Raw genomic sequence first — 8749 nt, 5'->3', positions numbered from 1 at the left:
TTCTTAAAAGACTGTGGTAAATAATCCCTTTGCGCGCGGTGATGTAACATCGTGTTTCCAGTAGTGAAAGACGGAATATTTTAGTAAAAAGTTCAGATATTTGAAAAAAAATACATTGAGATATAATTTGATAATTCCTTTTCCATAATTTATGCAAATAAACATATGATTTAGGCCTGTAATAACAAAATAAATAAAAACTCATAATACTCATATGACGCGCGTGCGTCCCCCATCACTGTCGTCAACTGATTGAATTTATTTTACACAACACTCACCACAGAACAGCGTCACTCCGTTTTCAACGAGTGGTAAATAACTCATTTTTACAAAATGGAAATCAAGTTGGGGTTAAGTGGTAATCGAATCACTAATCCGTGAGTCCGCAACACTAGCCACGAGACCACATTTATTATTCCACGATTAAAAATTCAGACATTTGCAAAAAACAACATGAAGATGTACTGTTTAATACTTATTTTTCCATAATTTATAAAAATAAACATCCAATTAAGCATCTAATTTGTTTCACACAAACATCGGCCACAGAACAGCGTCTCTGCTTTCTTGTTGTGAGTTTTATCTTCGCGCTATTTCTTATACAGATGTGTTGCTGAATTAGCGGACATTCATTTTTTGTGTAGCAATGATAAATATTTTTTGTATTAACACCCACCATAGTTATTCAAAATTAACTTTCCAAATCCGGTGTGAAAATATCAATTTGAAGATAAAAAAAAATACGAATTCATTATTTTTTTAAATATGAGATATATATCAAGTTTTGTGTCCTATGTCCACTAGTGTGACATCACAGCCACACAAGAGTTAATCAGATGATTGAACATTTTACATATATTTATTGTGACTTCTTTTGGTTTAGAAAAAAAACTTTGACATTTCTTGTTACATCTGATCAGTTTTGTCAAGTCATTTTATACTCTTGTTATTTCTTAGGAAAACTAAGTAAATGCAGTTTGGTGCTGTAATGCATTTTTAGGGTGAAAATAATTTTTTGATACGCATTAGGAAAATTATTGCTTTTTGAGATTCTAAGTGATCGTTTTTGAGTTAGTAAACAGCTTTTAAATGTAAGTTGATAAACAAATGCAACATGATAATAACTAAAATATTTTTTTTATGAATTAATATATATGGTTTTAGAAAACGATTATTTTTTCTATAACAATCTACTTTAATGTGTTAAGTTATTCTTAAATATTTTATTTTTTAAAAAAGACTAGCTCTTTTGCTCGGAGAGTTGGCTTACACTGTTATCGTAATTTAGTGGATTTTAATAAAAATATAAGCGTTACAAATGTTATTTGATGTTAAGGGTTTATAGTGACACAATTAGGAATGACCCACGGTTGTGAACTTTCTCCGAATCGCTAAATAAATTGCGTTGAGTCAGAGTTAATCAGTTTTAACTCAATATAAAGTATACATAAGAATTAAAACAAAAATACATGGCAAATAAAGAGAAAAACAGAAATCAATAATACAGTAACGAATTTTTTTTAAATGCGTACCTGTTCTGATATAGTAGAAAATAAATAATGTACATTTATGTGAATAATATTCCTAGAATATTGTGTTTATTTTCAGTTTATATCCATGAGTTTTGTATTTTCTGAGAGGTCGATCAATTCACCTGTCAGTAGACTGAAGTATAAATATATAATACGCGCAACTAAACTTAACTGATATGTTAATTTATGCGATGCAAGGTGCAACAAAAGTATTTTAACTTTTACGTGATAACGACAGAAAGGCAAAGCATTTTTTTAGGGGAATTTGGAAGCCTGGAGTTTAATAAAGCCTTTGACTTGTCATGGAAATATAGATTTGTCAAATAGAGATAGAAAAGTGAATGACTGAGTGTAAAGTGATAACTTCACCCTTTTCTTCTGTTTCCACATCCGCTCATAAGTGCAGCATCACCAGACTTAAGATCGTCATCAACGAAACTCATACATAAAACTGTAGGTTTTCCTATATTATGCTTCATTCATACTTTTTTGTTAATAAATAAGTTATTTAAATTTAAATTTAAAAAATGTAAGTGGACCGTAATTTTAAAAGAAATTTTATTTTTCAACTATCGTATTTGTTATTTTATTGTTTATTACTTTTTCATAAACATTTGTAAGAGTTTTGTTTTTACAATTATCAATTTATATAATATATTTGAATATTTCCATTCACCCCATGTGACATTGCTATTGACCCCTTTCTAGAGGTGAAAAACAACAAGCAATTTTATCGTAAAAAGTTAAGAAAAGCTCATGTGAGAGCAATATGTTAAATATAAACGTAAGTTTAACTCACTCCTTGAATTATAATGTGATAAAGTTAAGAAAAAAATTGTTAAAAATCAAAAAAATTTATACGCTTTTGAATGTTAACATTATTAGCGTTCACCTCATAAAATTGGTATTCTTTTTAGGTACCTGTGTTTATTAAATAAAATTGTAGAAAAAATAAAAAATAAACTAACATTGCCCCTAGCTACGAATTTTATATTCGATATTAAAAAAAAAAAAAAAACTGTTTCTATCTATATACCCACGGTCGAGCTGCAAAGGGCCTTTTACGATCGCATTCAACTATAGAAAAATTCAAATATCTATTTAATAAACAAAAATACGGATATATAATTTAAATTTTGTTAAATGTAAGAAATATAAATGATTTGAGAAAAAATACGAGCAAACGAAACCAGCGTGTGAGCTAGACTACTGGCTTTCCAATACAGTCGGATATTGTTGAAAGCCCATCCTAAATTCTCAAAAACCTTACACTTAAAGAATATTAGATCAGTATAGCGTTTCTGGTCGAGCAGGGGTAACTATCGTATCAGCTGCACTTGGAGATGTTGGCATTATATCACTAACCAATATATCAAACGTCATTGATTGAATTTTAATTCGGCGTAAGAGAACAAATCGAGAACCACTTTAGCATCTCAGCGAGTAGCGAATTCTGATCTGATTAATTTATATTTTGACCAACGTAAAGACAAGACCACAATATTAAGAAAAAGCGGAAAGAAAAATCAAAACAAAAAACACATAAGTCTGGTACAAAGAACTTGAGTCCGAGTATATTGGAAAAATATTTGTCCGAAGAGTTAGAGAAATTGTAAAACACAAAGTCAGGTCTTATATTGTTTTCACAAAGCTGGTTGCGATTGGATTCGACGGAACGGTGGTTTGTGTGCCAGTTATATGCCAATAACGTTCCGCATTGTCATATTTTTGCAAATTTAGAAGGAACTACAATTGGGCTCAGAAGATTCATGGGAGAAACAGAAAAATTGTTAGATGGCGAGAAGCTGCTTATAGTTATATTCACTTCAATAGAATGCAAGATACTTGAAGTCACTAATAAGAAAGGCCTAAGCACTGATCAGCTATCCTCAATGGACATTTTGAAACTATCAACTTAGGACATTGTAATTAAAGTTTGTCGAAGAGAACCTTTAGAAAACTCTAGTTGGCCTACAACCTCAAATAGGAATCATAAGCTGTATGCATCTCACAATAATCCATCTGAGATTTAAGTGACATTTACGACTTTTATTTCATTTAATTAGTATGAACCAGTTTTAAAAACTGACTTACTTCGTATCCCGAGAATGTTCTTTTATCAGTGTTAGCTGACAAGACAAGATACGTAGGAAAAAAATTTTTTCACGAGAATTTCGAGAGCCTACAAAATAAAACGGGTTGCATTTGCAACAAGTATCCGAATATTCTAATTGCCAAAATGTGATATTTGTGCAACAGATATTGTGAATTTGACATAATGAGATAATCTGCCAGAGCCTCGAACGACTGAACAATTTACATATAAGATGATTTCAGAAGCACTAGGAAACACACCAATTAATCAGGAGGACATACTACCATCCGCCAAGGGGTTTTCCTGTCACAGTCAAGCCACACGAATTGTAAAAATATTTACTGAAGCATCAGTTTTTGTCTGCAGAAACCAAAAAAGAAACAGAAGTATGAAAAAAAACGGCTCAAATTTAGAAAAATAATGTCAAGACTAGTACTAACCGTCAACTGGAATTTTGATGTTTTTTTTTACCATAAAAAATAATGATTTTCTGAAACTACTCACTACATATTATCAAGAAAAAAAGTGCATCCATTTTGTTTCTGTTTTATCTTTGCAATAAATACAAAAAAATATGTATTTAATTTCTTACCCAAAAAAATAATTTTTAAATACTATCACGAAAATGCTTAAATACCTAAACTTCAACAGTCTCGCGGCAAATGTTATGGTGAAAATATATATTTTTATTTATTTTTCCCTTAATTTATAGGCTATAGAACATCTTTTCCGCATAGAGCCATTTCGAATTTACAAAAAATCAGAAATCAAACCACCCTTTTCTTCATGTATCTGTCGTAAATGGCTTAGGCCGTATATATAATTGAAAAGAAAATAACTGTTAGTTTTTAATCCGAACGGCTAGATGCTACCCTATTATTGTATAAGAGCATTTAGCCTTAAAAACGTTTGGTTTTTATATTTTTTCCATCTCATTTTTTATGTTCCTGTTGTACCTATCGAGATGTAATAAGAGCCGGATTGTTGAGTTGGGATGAATAATATACTACAATAACATAGTACAGGTAGAAAATCAATAAAAAAAATAACACAGCACGTCAACAAACATTTTAATTACATGGAAACAACCAACTCAAGTAATTTAAAGATTATCAAAGGTTTTTAAACTCATATTCCTCTCCAAGGAAAATCCAGTCCTGAACTTCTCTCTTAAACAATTTGTTCTTGAGAGCTCAGTAAGCTCTCCGAGTTATGGTACACTCTCAGGCGATAAAGAGAAGGTGTATCTGAGCATAAGTCGTGTGGGTTTTGGATATAACATAATTCGTATTCTATTCGGAAAAGCACCTCCTCAAGTAAGTTTAAATGTAGATGATGATACGACAGAGATAAGAATGGAAGAAATAAAAAGTGCTGCCAAATATTTAAAGAATAGAAAACCGCAAGGTTTTGATAATGTTGCTACAGAGTTTATAAAGGCGGGTGGTGAAATAATTTTTGTATGGCTGCACAAGCTTTTCAACCAATGTTTAGAGGAAGAATACAATCCTCCGGACTGGAGAAGGGCTGTTGTTATGCCTCTATACAAGGAAAAAGGTTCAAGGATGCAATCAACCTTTTGAGCGCTGTTGGCAAAATGTACGGAAGAATACTGATTGAGAGAGTAAGGAAAGTTACAAAGGATAGAGTGTGGGATATTCGGAGCGGTTTTATGAATGAAAGAGGATGTATGGATCAAATCTTTGCTTTACAAAAAATGACAGAGAAGTTTCTTGCTAAAAACCAAAAGCTTTTCTGTACATTTGTCGATCTGCAAAAAGCGTTTGATAGAGTTGACATCGAAAAATTATGGAAGGTGTTATCGGAGTACGGAGTGAGCGGAAATCTGATACGAGCTATTGCTTCTCTGTATAAAGACAGCACAGCATGTGTTAGGGTAAATGGATCATACACATTGTGGTTTGACATTCATAAAGAAGTGAAGCAGGGATGTGTGATGTCACCATGGCTATTAAACGGCTATTATCGCTGGCTATTATCGATAACTGTATGAAAGAACTGAAAAGCTTAAGAATGGGAGCGAAAATGGGTGATTTAAATGTCAATTGTCTTTTGTATGCTGACGATGCCGTACTTTTTGCTAACAGCAGAGGGGAACTGCATTTTTTTGTAACAAAGGTCTACGATGTATGCAAGGGAAGCGATTTGCTGAAGAATGTCGATAAATCGAATGTGATGGTTTTTGAACGAAATGAAAGTATGACTTAATGTAAAATCACTGTGAATAAAGTTATACTAAAACAAGTAGGAACAAGAACAAGAGGAATTTGTGTATCTGGAAAGTATGTTTACTAGGGATGGAATGACTAAGAACGATATTGAAAGGAGGATGATTGCCGGGAACAGAGTGAACGGTGCACTTAAATCAACCTTCGCAAACAAATGTTTGTCACAAGAGGCAAAATTGGCAGTTCACAACGGAGTCCTGGTCTCGACCCTGATGTATGGGAGCGAAGTATGGACTTGGAAAAACAGGGATGACAGTAGGCTGAATGCTGCCGAAATGCGATTTCTCAGGCAAATGTGTGGTAAAACTATGCACAATAGATTCACAAATGTTGAGATCCGTACATTATGTAAGACTGAGACAAGCATTATCGACAAAATCCATAAAGAACCTCAGCGCTGGTTTGGACATGTAGAACGAATGGACAGCGAAAGAACGGCTAAAAATATTTACAATGCAAATGCTGATGGATGCAGAAAAAGAGGAAGACCGTGAAGACATGGCATGACCAAATCCAACAAATACTTGAAGATGGACATGTCAAAAGTCGGAAAAATCGGCGCGCGTGCATGAGAAGATGTATGAATATAGAAAACGAGATCTGTATACAAATAAAGAGTGTTTTGGCGTTCTATCCTCTCTGCTTACCCTTACGGGGAAACGGCGTGATGTTTTGTTGTTGTTGGAAAAAGCTAGTTAAAACTTTGCTGAGAAATACAAACATACGAATAATATTTGTTTCGTGTAACCCAGTATTGGAAAACGTAAAAGTATACAAAAACTTTGAATGATTGATTAGAAACCTACTGTATTAGTAATAAAGTTTTATTCAAAATACGAATAATATTTAGGTAAACCGTTAAACTCACCTTGTACCTTCGTGTTTTTACAGGTAAATTATAAAGTTTCCTACCTAAAATGATGGAAGTTCAAAGAACTCTTATTTCGAATAAAAATGAGTGGTAGTTTTTGTCTTGTAGAAAGCAAATAACGTTTTTTTTAAAATTCAATATCAAATGTCTGACCCTTGACAATTTATGAAAAAACACAAGATACATTTTAAGTAAATTATTTTTATTTTTTTTTAGGGGTGGGCCTGGGCTTAGTGCTATGCAAGCTCCTGACGTCACTGCGACCTGTGAAGACATATTGTGACGCGTCTCCGTGAATAGTTCTTGCCTTCCAAGCCCAAGGCCTCGATCATGATGGGAAGATAAAGACGTCATACCTTCACCTTGACGTTAAAGTTAAAGACAGATTCCCTCTTACGATTATAAAGATATGCTACAGACCCCCCACTTTCAAGTTTTGGGTAGGTACATCGATATGAATCAAGGGGAAGCGTACGTCACGGTACACATATCTACGCTCTAAAATGACAGCTTCAGTATGACGTCATAGTTGAAGATAAAAGTCTCCTGACTGACTACAAAGGTAAAGTACCGATACCCCCACCATCAAGATTTGATGGAAGTACATCGGTTTATACCGACGGATCTAGAACCCCTCGATACGTTTATCTACGCATTAAAAGTGTCAAAAATTTTGCTCTACCGAGCAATTTTTCTATTAATTATGATTTATAAAGATTTTTAATAGTTTTGAGGTTGGCACTTTTTTTCTTAAAAGCCTATTAAAAATATGCGAGAGAAATAAGTAAGTTTTGATGTCGAGTGAAATTCTGACATAACTGTCTCTTTAATAAAACAAACGCCTAGATGTTAAAATAATGTCGATAGGTTCTTTCCTATTAACAAATAATAGTATCTAGGCGTTAAAAAGTTACCACTCGGTGGAGCAAAAATTTTGACACTTTTAATGCATTGATAAACGTATCGAGGGGTTCTAGATCCGTCGGTAAAAACTAATGTACTTACATCAAAACTTGATGGTGGGGGTATCGGTACTATACCTTTGTAGTCGGTCGGGAGACTTTTATCTTTAACTATGATGTCATACTGAAGCTATGTCATTTTAGAGCGTATATATGTGTACCGTGACGTACGCTTCTCCTTGTTTCATTTCGATGTACCAACCCAGAACTTGAAGAGGGGGGGGGGTCGGTAGTATATCTTTATAATCGCAAGAGGGAGGTTATCTCTAACTATACCGTCAAGGTCTTTATCTTCCCATCATAATCGAGGCACACGTTGTGATTCAGTGGTAGGGTCACAGAATCTCAAATTAGTGCAGTGCAGCGGCTCGAAATTCAAACCCTACTCTATCAAAACTTGATTCCTATTTTAATGTGGCCTGCAATTGTAATATTCGGTCATAACGTAAGAACGCAAATGTTGCATTTTTAAAAGGGAAGAATATTTGTACGTTCTTCACCCGAATTCCAGTGAGTAATTTGAACAATGGGCTTAAAATAACATTCATTACCGTCATTAACTTCTTAATTATGCTGCATATGCATAAATCAGTTCAAGTTTTCTGAAAATATGGCTCGAACAATTCAAACTTTCAGCAAGGTTTAATATTTTCAATCCCCCTAAATCCTCCCCTATCTCCGGAAGGTCCAACCCTTACATTTACTCTCACTCTTTAGTATGCTATAAATTACCCTCGCCACAATAATCTTCTAAAATGTTTCTACCGAATCAAGTCGCGGTTAAAAGCACGCTTCCACTTTCTGACGAAATTTAATAATTAATTAAAAATTATTGTCACTATCATCATCATCCTACATCTTGATCATCTTTATTTTCAACATCATCATCAATATCAAGACCATCATCATCATCATTATCATCATCATCATCATCATCATCATCATCATCATCGTCATCGTCACCATAATTATCATCGTAATCATCATCCTCCACATCATCTTCATCTTCATCATCTTTATTTTCAACATTATCCTCAACA

This window comes from Micrasema longulum, unplaced genomic scaffold (assembly GCF_059751315.1).
Source record: "Micrasema longulum isolate JH-2025_06_02 unplaced genomic scaffold, ASM5975131v1 h1tg000131l, whole genome shotgun sequence".
In the NCBI taxonomy this organism is placed as follows: domain Eukaryota; kingdom Metazoa; phylum Arthropoda; class Insecta; order Trichoptera; family Brachycentridae; genus Micrasema; species Micrasema longulum.
The sequence above is the reverse complement of the archived record's forward strand: the minus strand, read 5'-3'. Positions refer to the sequence as shown.